General features: G+C 44.8%; 1 protein-coding gene across 2 annotated transcripts in view; it reads left to right on the top strand.

Moving 5' to 3' along the window:
* Window positions 1–17,582, top strand: part of LOC137570735 (CAP-Gly domain-containing linker protein 1-like) — a 376,864-nt gene that overhangs the window by 327,480 nt on the left and 31,802 nt on the right. For both annotated transcript variants that reach the window (XM_068279458.1, XM_068279456.1), the window contains exon 2: window positions 15,520–15,623. The gene's annotated coding sequence lies outside the window, so the exon portion shown is untranslated. The remainder of the gene's footprint in view (window positions 1–15,519; window positions 15,624–17,582) is intronic.

Raw genomic sequence — 17,582 nt, 5'->3', positions numbered from 1 at the left:
TCCTGTCGACCACTGCTGGGACAGGACAATCGCAACAGAACAAACAAAACAGATAAGCAATCCTAACTGCACTAGAGAAACCTGCCTAGCGCAGTTTCAGGAATTACTCTAAGCTGATCTTCAAACAAAGAGTAAGGCTGACACTCCTCCAGGAGTGTTTCACAGGAAGGAATCCTTATGACCAGCCAAGCATTGTGGGAAACACATAGTACTTATAGTACACGCCTCCAATGAATGTGGCCAGGCAATTTTCATGACAACGTATGCAAATTCCTCAGCAAGCACAAGCTGCAAAACTGACAGAAGCTCTCCTTTCCAGAGTCCTGCAGCATGCAAACCTAAACAATGGTCAAAAAGCTGCCTGCCTGCACAGGCAGCTGAGCAGATCATTACAGTTATAAAGGATGATCAGGCATGTCAGAAAAATGTTGTCAAGTGAACAGTGGGAAATTAACACCTGCAGAGCATAAATACCAACACCAGGTATTACCCCCTTACAGTATTCACTGGTCATCTAGTATTTCCCCCAACAGCATTCCCTGGTCATCTAGTGGGTCCCCCCTCCCACATAGTATTCCCTGGTCATCTAGGGGGTGTCTCCCCCTCCCACATAGTATTCCCCGGTCATCTAGTGTATCCCCCGCCTCCCCCAAGTCTGGAGACATATTCTATAGCCGGAGCTTTTCTCCTAATGTCTTATTCATTCTCAGACATTAGGGGGGAAGCCTAGTACCGAAGATGCCTCTGGACACCGGACAAGCCTTCCTATTACTGTCTGAAAACTTGACTTAAAGGATACATCCCAGAAGGTTGAAAATTAAAAAATCCACTTACCTGGGCCTTCCTCTGGCAGCCGTCCTGCGCCCTCGCCGCAGCTCCGCTCCACGCTGGTGGTCCGGGGTCCCCTCTGGTGCAAGATGCCGACCACGCCTGCACGAGCGGCTCTCAGGTCTGCGCAGAACAGCCCGAATAACATCAGTGCGACTCAATGAACCACACAGTGGAACGCAAGAAGATGGAGGAAGATGCTGACCTAGTGAAGTCGGCCTCTGCACCGGAGGGGACCGGGAGCCACCGGAGCTGCGGTGAGGGCACAGGTCGGTTGTCAAGGGCTGGAGGAAGCCCGAGGTAAGTGGATTTCTTTTTTTTTCCCTTGGACCTTCCCTTTAAGCCTAAAGTAAAATTTTTCAAGTTATTATGGGGATTTTCAAGAACAAGGAGAAGAATGCACAACATACAAAGGTATTTGGATCCAGCATGAACATACCTCTTTGCTCACCTGAGGTAGCTTTGCCTTGGGTCAGGTACACTTTATGCATTGCAGTTATTCTTGCATGCATGCATTAAAACAAAATACTGGCTGGGGTATTGGTGAAACAATTTTACCAATCAAAATCAAAATTTGATATTAGCTGTGTGACAATACATGTAACAGATCAGTTGGAAAAACAACAGGGTCTGAAAACAATTAGGATAAAAGAGTAATCCCAGTGCAATTACCAAGGAAACAGCTGGGTGCCTGTGTACAGTAATATAGTTCACAAATAAATGAATAGTGAGAAAAAGTTTCTAAAGACTGTCACTGGTGTTTCTTTAGTCCTATTCCCACCAGACCAGTCTCTTGATTCATGAGCTGTGCCACCCACATGTGATCTATCAAGGGGAAACGACCTCACCGTCCTATAAAAGAGTTATTATTTTCATTTATCAGCGCTCTGGCTCAGATATGAACCAGGGACCCAGTGTTGCAAGCCTAGAGTGCTGTCCACTATGCCACCATAGATTGGTTCTTAAATGTTTGTTCAAAAACTATGAAAACGTGCAGTTCGCAGTCTTGGATATTTTTGTATTATGTGCTATGTCCTCTTTCTTTAAAAAAATAAAAAAAGATTGAAACAAAAAGAAAACAAAACAAAACACGTTCTTCAAAATGTGAGGATAAAATAAAGTGAGCCTTCTGAAGCTGTTGGCAAACAGAGCTGACTGTGCACATTATTAATATAATAGATTAAGTACAGAGTTGTGTAAAAAATATTAAAATTACAGTAAAATTATTTGTTCAACTAATGAAAATAGTTCATTATTGAACAGAGTCACACAGTTCTCGAGTGCTGCCTCCCGTTATAATTCACATTTGTCTGTACAAATCATTAGGAAAAAAAACATAAAATGCTTCTTTTACAAAGAGGGAAGATAGAGTGCCTGCTTGGTTATGTCATCCCAGAGTTATCCAAATAAGCTATCTCATTAGTGAGGGGACATTTAAAAAAAAAGGAAAGCTATATACCCAAAACAAGTTGTAGGCTCTTATTCAATTCAACTTTTCACCTAGGTTTTCTCCTAGGTGATGTTTTCACACCTAAACAATAAAATGTCTTTTTCAGTCATCAGCAAGCAGGAAAAAACTCAAAAAATATTTTGACAGTACTTTTTCATCTACTTTTTGTCACATTTTCAATTGCATATTGCTAAAAAAAAAAGTTATTTTAAACAGAAGATGAAAAATGATCACCTAGAAGACTTTGAATACATTTTCTCCTACTGTTTATAATACATTTTCAGCACTTAGCAATTGAAAAAGTACCAAAAAGGAGGCGAAAAATTACTGTCAACATTATGCTGAGTATTTTCTTGCTTGCTGGTGGCTTTAAAGGCATTTTATTGATAAGATGGGATAAGAATTAGTAGAAAAAGTGAATTGAATAAGGGCCATGGAGAAAAATGTAAAAGGACAGAGGGAAATAAAAAGTTAAATATTTACACAAGAAGAGCTGTTGGATCCTCCAGAGGCTTCCCACATCCTCCTCAAGACCATCGCCACTGTCTGGAACCCTGTGAGAGATCATGGTCATGCTCCTCTTTGTACAAGAGGACAACCATACTGCACAGGCGCGAGTATGGCCACGCTCGTACACGACGTGGAGTGCAACCACAACAGCATATCAAAAAAGCTCTTGTTGGATATGTTCAGAGGTTTCATGAGTGGCAACCGTGGGGTCCAAGAGGAGAGGGAAGCCTCTGGACTATCCAGAGGCTTCCCTCTTCCTAGGTAAGTATTTTTTGTTTTACATCGCCTCGGGTTCACTTTAAAGAGACACTGAAGCGAAAAAAAATATATGATATAATGAATTGGTTGTGTACTATGAATAATTACTAGAAGATTAGCAGCAAAGAAAATATTCTCATATTTTTATTTTCAAGTATATAGTGTTTTTACTAACATTGCATCATTCTCTAATATGTGCAGATTACACAACACTCAGCATTCAAAATGATTCTTTCAGAGCAGTCTGTGAACTAATGAAGTCTCCTCTGCCAGAGGAAAAGTAAATAGTTAACTAACAGTTGAGATAATAAAAGTCAGAAAACAGCCCTCTCCACGACTTTTGAAAGTCGTAAAGATAATGGCTTTTTTGTATAGAGATAACAACTGGAGTTTCTTAACTCTTGCTGTACTGGAAACAATTAGACTGATGTATCTGATCTTAATGTTTTATTTCTTAGCTGTACTACACATATAAATCATAATATCATAGTTTTTTTTCTGCTTCAGTGTCTCTTTAAGCACAGTATCAGGACAGAAGTCAGGCAACTGACATTCTTTATTAGAGAATAAAGATGGCAGCTTCCTTTTTCAATTCAATTCAGGTTCCCTTTAACCCTTTCCACTCTGAGTTTTTCCTAAAGGGAGTCATTTCTGCTCGGAGGTTTTTTTACAGAAATGCACTCTCCCTCTTACGCTCTCTCCCATTTTAACATGGAACATAACATAGTAAAGAGGAACTCCAGTAAAAATAATGTAGTAAAAAAAGTGCTTCATTTTTTACCATAATTATGTATAAATGATTTAGTCAGTGTTTGCTCATTGTAAAATCTTTCCTCTGCCCGATTTACATTCTGACATTTATTACATGGTGACATTTTTACTGTGGGCACTATGTAGCTGCTCCTAGCTGTTTTGGCTGTTAGAGACAGCTGTAAACAGCTAATTCCTGTCTGTGAACCTTGTTACATTGTAACAAACTGCCAAAAGTACCGCGGTACTCAGAGCTTCTTGTGGGAGGGGTTTCAGCACAAAATCAGTCATACAGCACCCCCTGATGGTCTGTTTGTGAAAAGCATTATATTTCTCATGTAAAAGGGGGTATCAGCTACTGATTGGGATAAAGTTCAATTCTAGGTTGGAGTTTCTCTTTCTTTAACATGGTATATCTTATTTTAAAGAACACATTATAACGTTTAATTTAATACCTTATTTGGACAGTTTGGCATCTTCTATTGGCTGGTAGCAGAGAAGAAAGCCAAGGTATGGTAAATTTTACAGCAATTTCCTGGGTGTAATCCTGGCTTGCATGAGCAAGTTTCGCAATAATAGGTGGTTTTATGCCTGCCACCCGGTGTCTACATGCAGTGGCGTAGCTACAAACCTCTGGGCCCCGATGCGGAATCTGGATGTGGGCCCCCCCCCGGCAACAACAGCCCCCCCCTCCCCCGACAACACCCGACGGAGGCACACACATATCAAAATCCCTATAGCCAGCTATAGGTACCCCCAGTATAGGTAGTCAGGCATAGGTAAGCCAGTATAGTTGCCCCCGGTATAGGTGAGATAGGCAGGCGCCGCCGGTATAAGTTAGATAGATAGGTGCCCCCAGTACAGGTTAGCTAGGTGGGTGCCTCTAATATAGGTAGCCAGAATAGTTGCCCCCAGCGTAGGTTAGATAGGTAGGTGCCCCCAGTATAGGTTAGTTAGGTAGGTGCCTCCAATATAGGTAGCCAGTTTAGTTGCCACCTGTATAGGCTAGCTAGGTGCCCCCAATACAGGTTAGATAAGTAAGTGCCCCCAGTATAGGTTAGATAGGTAGGTGCCCCCAGTATAAATTAGATTAGGTCGGTGCCCCCTAGTATAGGTTAGATTAGGTAGCTGCCCCCCAGTATAGGTTAGATTAGGTAGCTGCCCCCCAGGATAGATTAGGTAGCTGCCCCCAGGATAGATTAGGTAGGTGCCCCCCAGTATAGGTTAGATGAGGTAGCTGCCCCCCAGGATAGATTAGGTAGCTTCCCCCCAGGATAGATTAGGTAGCTGCCCCCCAGGATAGATTAGGTAGCTGCCCCCCAGGATAGATTAGATAGCTGCCCCCCAGGATTAGGTTAGAATAGGTAGGTGCCCCCCAGGATAGATTAGATTAGGTAGCTGCCCCCCAGGATAGATTAGGTAGCTGCCCCCCAGGATTAGGTTAGATTAGGTAGCTGCCCCCCAGGATAGATTAGGTAGCTGCCCCCAGGATAGATTAGGTAGGTGCCCCCCAGTATAGGTTAGATTAGGTAGCTGCCCCCCAGGATTAGGTTAGATTAGGTAGCTGCCCCCCAGGATAGATTAGGTAGGTGCCTCCCAGTATAGGTTAGATTAGGTAGCTGCCCCCCAGAATAGATTAGGTAGCTGCCCCCCAGGATAGATTAGGTAGGTGCCCCCCAGTATAGGTTAGATTAGGTAGCTGCCCCCCAGGATTAGGTTAGATTAGGTAGGTGCCCCCCAGGATAGATTAGGTAGCTGCCCCCAGGATAGATTAGGTAGGTGCCCCCCAGTATAGGTTAGATTAGGTAGCTGCCCCCCAGAATAGATTAGGTAGCTGCCCCCCAGGATAGATTAGGTAGGTGCCCCCCAGTATAGGTTAGATTAGGTAGCTGCCCCCCAGTATAGGTTAGATTAGGTAGCTGCCCCCCAGGATAGATTAGGTAGCTGCCCCCAGGATAGATTAGGTAGGTGCCTCCCAGTATAGGTTAGATTAGGTAGCTGCCCCCCAGAATAGATTAGGTAGCTGCCCCCCAGGATAGATTAGGTAGGTGCCCCCCAGTATAGGTTAGATTAGGTAGCTGCCCCCCAGGATTAGGTTAGATTAGGTAGGTGCCCCCCAGGATAGATTAGGTAGCTGCCCCCAGGATAGATTAGGTAGCTGCCCCCCAGTATAGGTTAGATTAGGTAGGTGCCCCCCAGGATAGATTAGGTAGCTGCCCCCCAGGATAGATTAGGTAGCTGCCCCCCAGGATAGATTAGGTAGCTGCCCCCCAGGATAGATTAGGTAGCTGCCCCCCAGGATAGATTAGGTAGCTGCCCCCCAGTATAGGTTAGATTAGGTAGGTGCCCCCCAGGATAGATTAGGTAGCTGCCCCCCAGGATTAGGTAGCTGCCCCCCAGGATAGATTAGGTAGCTGCCCCCCAGGATAGATTAGGTAGCTGCCCCCCAGGATAAATTAGGTAGCTGCCCCCCAGGATAGATTAGGTAGCTGCCCCCCAGGATAGATTAGGTAGCTGCCCCCCAGTATAGGTTAGATTAGGTAGGTGCCCCCCAGGATAGATTAGGTAGCTGCCCCCAGGATAGATTAGGTAGCTGCCCGTCCCCATAATGGAGGGGGGGGCCGCAGCCGCGGGGAGGGCAGCCCGACCTCTCCCTCCCTTCCTCTCCCCGGGGCCCCCCCCTCAGATGTAGAGTAAGCGGCTAACGGAAGCGCTATAGGCAGAACTCACCTCCGTCCCTGGTTCCAATCGCCGCTGATCTCCTCTCTGGCTGGCTCTGCATAGATGCTTACACACGCAGCTTCCTGTTTAGCCGGAAGCTGCGTGTGTAACAACATCTATGCAGAGCCAGCCAGAGAGGAGATCAGCGGCGAGTGGAACGCAGGGAGGTGAGTTCTGCCTATAGCGCTTCCGTTAGCCGCTTACTCTGCATCTGAGGGGGGGCCCCGGGGAGAGGAAGGGAGGGAGAGGTCGGGCTGCCCTCCCCGCGGCTGCGGCTCCCTCCTACCAGCGCGAACGGGCGCATGGCCCTCCAAACGGAGATGGGCCCCCCGGGCCCCTCCCCCGCCTCCTCAGAAGCCGGGCCCGGTCGCCAAGGCGACCGCTGCGACCACGGGCCCTACGCCCTTGTCTACATGTCACTACACACGATGCAATCTTTGGTATTTCGATTGGGAATTAGAGCAATGAAATGCTGGCTACTATTTAGACGCTTCTGCATGTCCATTGCATAGGATGCCATTGCTCCTCTATGTAACTTTGCAAGCAATCTGCAAGAAATCTGCAATGGAATCTGCATGGAATCTGCATGGAATCTGCAGAAAGGAATCTGCAAGAAGGAATCAGCAAGGAATCAGTAAGGAATAAGCAAGGAATACGCAAGGAAAATGCAAGAAAAATTCAATGCATTGGTCACTTCCTGGTAGTGCTGATAGCGCACTTTCGGTTTGGGGCAGGGGGGTACCACCTGTGTGGGCATGTACTCTTACATGCCCACAATACAAGGGGAGAGAGATCAGACTTTGCCCCCGCAGATGTGCCTGCAAACCGCCGCTGAAATTATGTCCCGCATAGCGGGACATACGAGTAGAGATGGCACGAACCTCCGATTTTAGGTTCGCGAACCTCCCGCAAAAGTTCGGTTCGCGCAAACATTCGCGAACCGCAATAGACTTCAATGGGGAGGCAAACTTTGAAAACTAGAAAAATGTATGCTGACCAGAAAAGTAATGGAAAAGATGTTTCAAGGGGTCTAACACCTGGAGGGGGGCATGGCAGAGTGGGATACATGCCAAAAGTCCCGGGGACAAATCTGGATTGGACACAAAGCAGCGTTTTAAGGGCAGAAATCACATTGAATGCTAAATTGCAGGCCTAAAGTGCTTCAAAACATCTTGCATGTGTATACATCAATCAGGGAGTGTAATTAGAGTACTGCTTCACACTGACACACCAAACTCACTGTGTAACGCACCGCAAACAGCTGTTTGTGTAGTGACGGCCGTGTTGGACTGGTGCACAGCATGGCCAGAGTGCAGGCCGTGGCGGTTTTCAAGCCCATATGTTCGCCGGACTGTGGTAGCTCAATGATAGAACAACAGTGACTGTCCAGCTGATCAAATTTGGTCTGTCCACAATAAAGCAACGACCTTATTATCTTTGGTGTGCCACCCCCAGAGACACTCATATAGCCGGCGGTCATTGCTTCTTTGTGATACGTAAGCCCCTTCACCGCGGCAAGGTAAAGATCACGTAGGGGAATGGGCACATGTGCATGCCTTTTGTTTTGTTGTTGCAGCCGCGGTGCAGCCAGAAAAAATTAGGCAGGCCTGTACACGCACCAGAAAAATTATTATTGTGGCTGCTGCTAGCAGTGGCCTTAAAAATTCAGGAATCCGCCTGGAGTCCTGGACCCTGTTTGTGGTGGCGGAGAAGGCAGTCAAGTGGCACGCGGGCAGATATGCTGTGTGGGGAGCGACTTAGTCTTGGGGCAGGCAGTCACAGGGCATGCAGGCAGAGATGCTGTGTGCGGGGACTGACTTAGTCTTCTGGCAGGCCTGAGCGTGCTTTGCAGACCAGGCATCCGTGGTCAGATGGACTCTTGACCCAACGCTGTGTACCAGAGATGTCACCACTTGCCTTTCAGCATCAAGGTACAGTTTAGGTATCGCTTTTTTTGAAAAAAAATTGTGGCCTGGTATCTTCCACTGCGGTGTGTGGCTTTGCTTTTGTGTGCTGCTTTTCCTCAGGTGGTCATCCCATTGCAGTTTGAGCTTTGTAATCATATGCCTTCGTAAGGTAGTTGTCCCTACGCGGGTCTTGGTCTTTCCACGGCTCAATTTTCGGTGGCAGAGAGTACAGATGGCATTGCTCTCATCTGTGGCAGACACGCAAAAAAATTTCCACACTGCTGAGCCCTGGGGTGATGGCACTTTGGTGGTGGCAGCCAACTCAGTGTTAAGTAGGGTGCCAGAATCAGAGCAGGAGGAGGAAGATATGTCAAGCTTCCATGCGGAAGCTGAGAAAGATGAGGTGTTCTGTGTTAAATAGTCAACTACGTCCTGACAATATTGGGGGTTGATGGCACATGCCTTCTTCTGAACACTGTACTTTGGTCGAGGGCCGCACGAAATCACGACAGCGCAACCTCGAACTGACCTGCCAGGTGGTCTGCCTCTGCCTTTTGTTTTGTCCATATTGGGGGGGGATAAAGTGAAAGGTATGCACTGACTTGACTAATACAATGTGCAGTCACACATGTGCAGTTTACAGGTATGCACGGAGTGGTATATCACACTACGTGCACTCACGTAGTTAGGTGGGTGCACTGAACACAACAGGTACGTATATGCAGTGATGGGTATTACAATGTGCACCTGTCACACACAGACAGGTAGCGGACAGGCACAGTGACACTGTGTGCTCTCAACGGGAAATTCGGCATGTCCCTCTATGCGGGACATAGGAGTGGAAAGGGTTACATTTACAGCCAGAAGCCATTCTGGCCATTTTAATCAGTCCTTAGCTGATGTGTTGGGAATATGGGCTAATGCTTCCACCTAGTGGTGGCTGGAAAGGATTGCGCTAGACTGAGTTCAAAAGGTTGAGTTATACCAGGGCTGGTGCACACTTCAAGAGCTTTTTAAACGCTAGTTTTAAAAGCTCTTGCTAATGCAATGCTATTGGAGAATTTTGCCAGAATCTCATCGCTCCAGTGTGAACACTCACATAGAGCTTTTAAAATCACAAAGAGCTTAGAAAAGCTCTTGTAGTGTGCACCAGCCCTTATTCACATTATCAATTGCCAGCGCTTTTGTAAGTGCTTTCTCCAGCACTTTCTGGGCAATTTGCTCTTTCTTAAAGAGACACTGAAGCGAAAAAAAAAATATGATATAGTGAATTGGTTGTGTACTATGAATAATTACTAGAAGATTAGCAGCAAAGAAAATATTCTCATACTTTTATTTTCAGGTATATAGTGTTTTTTCTAACATTGCATCATTCTATAATATGTGCAGATTACACAACACTCAGCATTCAAAATGAGTCTTTCAGAGCAGTCTGTGAAGTAATGACCTCTCCTCTGCCAGTAAACAGTTCACTTACAGTTGAGATAATAAAAGTCAGATAACAGCCCTCTCCAAGACTAACTTAGTCGGAGAGCTTAATGGCTGGTTTAGATAGAGATAACAACTGGAGTTTCTCAACTCTTCCTGTACTGGAAACAATTAGACTGATGTATCTGATCTTAATATTTTATTTCTTAGCTGTACTACACATACAAATCATAATATCATAATTTTTTTTCGCTTCAGTGTCTCTTTAAAGTGACTCTGTAACAAAAATTACAACGTTTTTTTCTACCATCCTACAAGTTCCTAAACCTATTCTAATGTGTTCTGGCTTACTGCAGCTCTTTCTACTATAACCATCTCTGTAATAAATCAATCTATCTTTCCCCTGTCAGACTTGTCGGCCTGTGTCTGGAAGGCTGCCAAGTTCTTCAGTGTTGAACTGTTCCTCTATGCACACTCCAGTGTGTGTTTTATTTACATAAGCCAGCAGCTTGTCTGCTATCTTATCAGTGATAGAAGAGAGCTGGATAAAAATCCTCCTCTGGAGGCTGTGAAAGGAGCTGGTCTGTCACATACTAAGGAATTAACGACATAGGCAGAGCTGTCTGCAGGAAGCCTGTAATGTTCAGTGCATGAGAGAAGCTGGGGACAGAAGGTAAACACACACAAGTGATCTCTTGAGATTCAGAAGTAAGGCTGTATACAGCCTGCTTGTGTATGGATGTATTTTCTATGTGTGGACATATTGTACATCAACCTACTTCCTGTTTTGGTGGCCATTTTGTTTGTTTATAAACAAACTTTTTAAAACTGTTTTGACTACTTTTAATGCGGCGGGGAGCGGTGAAATTGTGACAGAGGGTAATAGGAGATGTCCCCTAACGCACTGGTATGTTTACTTTTGTGCGATTTTAACAACACAGAATCTCTTTAAGCGCTTGTATAAGCAATTTTCAATGCACTTTTGTTAGGTTTTGTTTTTCTTTTACTTCCTGATGACAATCAGGAAGTGAACTCTTTGCACTGGAACTGATTAATTGCAATGTAATTTTTTTTTTTACAAAGTGCTCACCAAATCACTTTGCTATTTTCCTATACTTTGCATTGAAGCGCAAACACTCTAGAAATGCTGCAATCGGACAAAAAAGCTCAATGCTCTAGTGAGAATACTCATATACAGCAACATTGCACAAGCGCTTTTATGGCATTATTAAAAATCCCCAGTGGTTAAAAAAAAAAAAAAAACGCTCACAGTGTGAACAAGCCCTAATGCTAGGCATACACGGCTCGTTTTTGCCGCTCGATTCTGCCGTTCAATCGTTTTGCCGTTCGAGTCTGCAGTCAATTGCAGGGACATCGGAGAGTGCATAGATTGCACTCTCTGATGTTTCCATGCATGCGCAGCGATTCACCACTGAACCACAGCACATGGTTGCACGCTTTTCGGGGCAATTGCGCCAGCAATCCCCTTCATTATAATGAATGGGATTGAGGGTTCCGCCTCTGAGGGAATATTGTGCAACACAGAGCCCTGCTGACGTACAGCTCCTGCGTTGCATATGGAAGCGAGCCCTTAGTCTCTCACAATGAAATACAGGGGCGTTCCTAGGGTTCTTGGAGATCAGGGGCACCTGTGGGCACTAGGTGGGGGGAATATGTGGCACTAGGTGGGGGGAATATGTATACGCACATACAATTCTGATTGGTCAATCACTGACCAATTTTACCACCCCCATGCAGTAAGTGGGCAAACAGACAATGAATTTGATGAACAGAGCTAAAATTGGCTAATCAAAATTGTATGTGTGTACCAGGCTTTACAGCTAATACTGTACACACTGAAAGTAGCAGGGATCAGCATACAATATAGCTGGATTACAGTCAGTAAAGGCACAGAGTAACACCTTATACTGTACACACTGGAGGTAGATCAGCACACAGTGCAGGCACTAGAGAACAGCTTATACTGTACATACTGTAGGCAGCAGAGATCAGCACACTGCAGCTAGCGCGCTGAAAAATATGAGGGTTACGTTGTGCAGCGCGCATAGAGTCGCGCCGAAATATGGGTGTGGCCATGGAACTGAATGTGGGTGTGGTCATGGGTGGAGACAAATTTACATGAACTTAGCAATGGTGGGACATTAGATTAGGACAGTGATGGCGAACCTTTTGGAGGCCGAGTGCCCAAACTGCAACCCAAAAGTCACTTATCTATCGCAAAGTGGCAACAGCAATTTAAACTATGGTAAATACTGTACAACTGTTTTAACTCATACATGAACATTATGAAAAATCAAAGTTGAAAATAAACTGTGAAGATAAACAATTTCATCCATCCTACTCCAGAAAAATGTATTCATTTTTTTTAGAACCTCACAGTTTTATTTTCTGTTTTAAAAAAGCTAAAAAGTAGGTTTAATGCTATTGTCTCATATGATGATGATTCAGCTTTCCCAATAGTCTCGCAGTTAGCAATCATGTGACCCCCAACAAGACAAATTCAGCAATCATGAGGCCCCTATCAAGACAAATTCAGCAATCATGAGGCCCCCAACAAGACAAATTCAGCAATCTTGAAGCCCCCAACAAATCATGAGGCCCCCCAATAAGACAAATTAAGCAATCATGAGGCCCCCAACAAGACAAATTCAGCATTCATGAGGCACATAAATAGACAGCATTTCACATAAACAGGCAGAATGCCCCCTTAATATGGTAGACATCTCTCACCTGGCTTCTGAATTCTCCTCTACTGGCTGCTGTGCCTGACAATACTGTTTTTGGCTGGATTGGGGATGATGTGTGGGCTGAAAGGCCTAGCAGTGATGCTGTGGCCGGGCTGGCGGTGATGCTGTGGCCTATGCTGTGGCTGGTTTGGCTCGTGGTGATGCTGTGACCTAGGTGGCGGTAATGCTGGGCTGTGCTTGGCTGGTTGAAGTAAATGCTGGCCTCACTGGTGGTGATGCTGTGGCCTTTTTGACAGTGATTCTGGGCTAGTTGGCTGGTGGTGATGTTGGGCTGGCTGGCCTGGATAGTTTAGGTAGTGACAGGTGCCCCCTAGTTAATGTAGCACCACGAGTCCCCCAGTTCAGGTAGTGACAGGAGCCCCCCAGTTCAGGTAGTGACAGGAGCCCCCCAGTTCAGGTAGTGACAGGAGCCCCCCAGCTCATTTAGTGACAGGAGCCCCCCAGTGTATGTAGTGACAGGTTCCCGTCAGTTCAGGTAGTGACAGGGACTCCCCAGTGTATGTAATGACAGGAGCCCCCCGTTTAGTTAGTGACAGAGACCCCCAGTTAGGTAGTGAGTGACAGGGACCCCCAGGTTAGGTAGTGAGTGACAGGGACCCCCAGGTTAGGTAGTGAGTGACAGGCGCCCCCCAGGTTAGGTAGTGAGTGACAGGGACCCCCAGGTTAGTTAGTGAGTGACAGGGACCCCCAGGTTAGGTAGTGAGTGACAGGCACCCCCCAGGTTAGGTAGTGAGTGACAGGTGCCCCCCAGGTTAGGTAGTGAGTGACAGGGACCCCCAGGTTAGGTAGTGAGTGAATGGCACCCCCCAGGTTAGGTAGTGAGTGACAGGGACCCTCAGGTTAGGTAGTGAGTGACAGGGACCCCCAGGTTAGGTAGTGATTGACAGGTGGCCCCCAGATTAGGTAGTGACAGGGACCCCCAGTTAGGTAGTGAGTGACAGGCGCTTCCCTCACCTTGCAGCGTCAGACCTCAGTATCAGCTGGCGACCAGTTAGAGCGGGCGCATGGACGCACCACGCTGTATATTCGCATATCAGTGTGGTGTCCGCTAGGTTCTAGCGCCCGCACTAGTGGTCGCCGGCTGGTCGGAGGTCTGAAGCTGGGCTGTCTCGCAGCGGGCACGGCCAGAGGGGGGGGGGAGACACAGGCGGCCAGGGGGGGCACCCCTGTAAATAGATTAGGTGCACCCTAAGGACATGTTGGGGCACGGGCCCCCCCAAAATAGGGCTAGCCACTGCTGAAATACATAAATAGCGCACAAGTAACAACATCACCTGGACACAACATTCTTCATCAATAACAGTGAAGATGGAGCAATAATAGAACAGAATAAAAAATAGTAGAATAAAAAAAATCACTAAGGTGTTCATCTTTAGCTCGGTAATATGGAGTGGGAACCTGAGCTGTGAAACATTGTTGTATCTGCATGTTTGCCTTTAATAGGATGCATGATATTGTAATATTTCTAAAAGCTATCTTGAGTGGAAAAAAAGTGTGAAGTTTAACTTACCTGGGGCTTCTTCCAGCCCTCTGCAGTCCTTATGTGCCCTCGCCCTCATTCCATGCTCCTCCGTACAGATGCAGCACCCCTCTGAAAGCTGACCAGTCGCGGGCTCCTGCGCATGCGCTGCCCTGGCTGTGGGCCTCCTCAATTGCGCTCCCTTGGCTTGGAGTGTGCTGTACATGGGTAGTAGCAATTTTTCTGTACTGCACAAGCGCAGAACGCTCCTGTCCATGGAAACACGTTCAGGAGGTGTGCGGCCCAGGGACGCTCATGCAACTGTCAGACTGGCGCTGTATCTGAACAGAGGACCACAAAATGATGGTGAGGGCACAGAAGGACTGCAGAGGGCTGGAAGAAGCCCCAGGTAACTTGAGCTGCCCACTTTTATTCCACTTTTGGTTCCCTTTAAAGCAAACCTGTGACTTTGTAAACGGTATTAAATAAAATAAAAAAAAACTACCTGATCCCTCACCTTTTCCAACTTGCACATTCCACAAGCCTTTGATGGAGTGGCTTTTCGCTGATTTCCACAGAGGATAGCGGTGAGCGGGCTTAGGATGGTGCAATTTGCACAGAGTGGTATGTGTCCTAGAGAGGAATGCTGTTATACTATTATTTTGGTGGGCATGGTTTGGCTTCAGGTACATTTTAACAAAACTATGAAAATGACTAATTACATATTTGTTCGAAAAGTTACAGACAAGTCATTTTATTTAGCTTATAAAAGTAAGTGTTCTAGTCTGTAGACTGCTAACTGTAGTAAATCATTTGCATTTCCTTTGCACCATTTTTTATAAATCAACAGTCTGGTCTCCTGTGTCAGGACACCAGGGTTCGAATCCTAACTCTTCTTGTTCAGTAAGCCAGCAGCTATTCAGGGAGGAGACGTTCGGCACCCTAACACTGCTACCAACACTGCTACCAACACTGCTGCTGTGTATAGAGCGCTTCTAGTGGCTGCAGCTCTGGCTTCTCTGGCTTCAGGAATAATAAATGTTCTGTCTTGTCTTCCTCATGTGGTTGCCTGTATGAAAAGATGCTAAACATTGTGGCAGAGAAAGGAATACTTTACAAAGAGAGACCTTTTATGTAAAACATATCTTAGGCCAAAAACCCACTAGGAGCGATTTCTAATCGCTAGTGATTTGAAAAAGCTCTTGCTCATGCAATGCTATGGGGGATTTTTATAAAATCACATCGCTCAAGTGGGATCACACCCATAGCATTACATTAGCAAGGGTTTTCAAATTGCAAAGTGCTCAGAAAATCGCTCAAGTGGGTTCCAGGCCTTAGACGTGATCAGATTGCATACAATTTCTCTGTCGACCGCATGGATGACTTCATGCAGGTGTCTGTCTCATATAACAGTGTATTTATGGCTTTACTTTTACGCAGTACGTCAAAGAACTAGAAGAAACTGTTGAACAGCTGAAAACACAGCTGGAAGTGGCTGACAAAGAAAACATCTCATTGCTACAGCAGTTAGAGGACAAAAAAAAGTAGGTTTATTTTATTTGAATATAGAAAAATATCAAGGAAAGTAAAACTAGTAGTATCTGCAATATGAGGAAGTGGCAGAATTCAATAGATCAGAACAGATATCACAATGGAGAGGGGGGGAAAAGCACTAATGGAACTGAAAGGAACACTATCAAACGGACTGTTCTAAAATGACAAAGTACAAATAATTTCTAAGTAGTTGTGTAAACATTTTCCTACTTTTCGTGGTAAATATCAGAGGCAAAAGCTGCAATTCATGTGTGTAGATTTTATCTACGTTTGGAATGTCTCATTTGCATAGGTAAATCTCTGCAGTCTGACATGCTAAAAGCAGTGTAATATTGAAGTAGAGTTATATGAAAAGCCTGTTAGGTGTCAGATTTCACATACTATTACAAATGTTTATGTTGCAGATAAGATGCATTTCTCCTCTGCTTTCTGCAGAGAGCTCTCAGAGACACAGGCTGCTGCTGAGGGCTTTCTCGCACACACACAGGGTTAACAGATGAATTATGAGGGATCCCCCCCATGGTTCACTCTGCTGTCAGAATTGGAGACACTGAAATGTGAAAGGAATTTGATAACAGTAAACAAAAATATAAGCATTTAAATGTATACACAGTACTTAAAAGCACTTCCCAAACAATTCCTATCTCAATTGAAAAAAAAACCATGTTAACCCATCGTCGTTTTCACTTGAGAAATGTTCACCTCCCATTCATTAGCCTATAACTTTATCACTACTTATCACAATGAACTGATCTATATCTTGTTTTTTCCGCCACCAATTAGGCTTTCTTTGGGGGGTACATTTTGCTAAGAGCCACTTTACTGTAAATGCATTTTAACAGGAAGAATAAGAAAAAAAACGAAAAAAAATCATTATTTCTCAGTTTTCAGCCATTATAGTTTTAAAATAATACATGCCTCCATAATTAAAACTCACGTATTGTATTTGCATATATGTCCCGGTTATCACAGCGTTATGTCCCTATCACCATGTATGGCGACAATATTTTATTTCGAAATAAAGGTGCATTTTTCCTATTTATCCCATCCATCACTATTTACAAGTTTAAAATAAAAAAAATATAGAAATATTTCATCTTTACATTGATATTTAAAAAGTTTAGACCCTTAGGTAAATATTTACATGTTTTTTTATTTTTTATTGTGTTTTTTTTTTTATATTAAACATTTTATTTGGGTAGTTTTGGGAGGGTGGGAGGTAAACAATAGGTTTATAATGTAAATATGGGTTGATTTTCATTATTTTTTACTTTTAGTTGTAGTATTACTTTTTGGCCACAAGATGGCGGCCATGAGTTTGTTTACATGACGTCACTCTAAGCGTAACACACGCTTAGATCGACGCATGGGGGAGGTAACAGCCAGAAAAGGCGCAGCTTCCGAGAGAAGCTGTCGCTTTTTCAGCGGGGGAGAGGAATCAGTGATCGGGCACCATAGCCCGATTCACTGATTGCCTGGCTAACGAACCGCGGGCCGGAAGCGCACATGCACGATCGGCCGCGGGAGCGCGCGGTAGCGCGCATGGTTCCTGGACGTAGTTTCTACGTCCAGGAACCAAAATAGGTTAATCTTACTTTAAATGATTGCGAAATTAGCCTGACAATACAGAAACTCTGGCAACTTTGTTATGGTGAAAAGTAAGTTGTATGCATACACTATATTTTTGGCATCTAAGAATATCATAAACAATTACATTTGGTTTAGAGTGGAGCATTCCTAAAAGCCCAACAGTATATCTGTTTAACAGTCAATAGAAAAGTCACCCCAAATGATCATGAACATCTGTGTTGTGTGACAAAACTTTATTGTCTGTCCGTAGATTTACACTGGATATAGAAAAAAATCACCATACTCAAAATATACACATTTTGATGCTTTGCAGCCATTGCTCAAAAAAATATATAATTAAAGGGAGCTCAATGTAACTC

The sequence above is a fragment of the Hyperolius riggenbachi genome, chromosome 4 (assembly GCF_040937935.1).
Source record: "Hyperolius riggenbachi isolate aHypRig1 chromosome 4, aHypRig1.pri, whole genome shotgun sequence".
In the NCBI taxonomy this organism is placed as follows: Eukaryota; Metazoa; Chordata; class Amphibia; order Anura; family Hyperoliidae; genus Hyperolius; species Hyperolius riggenbachi.
This window is presented reverse-complemented; position numbering and strand designations above follow the sequence as displayed.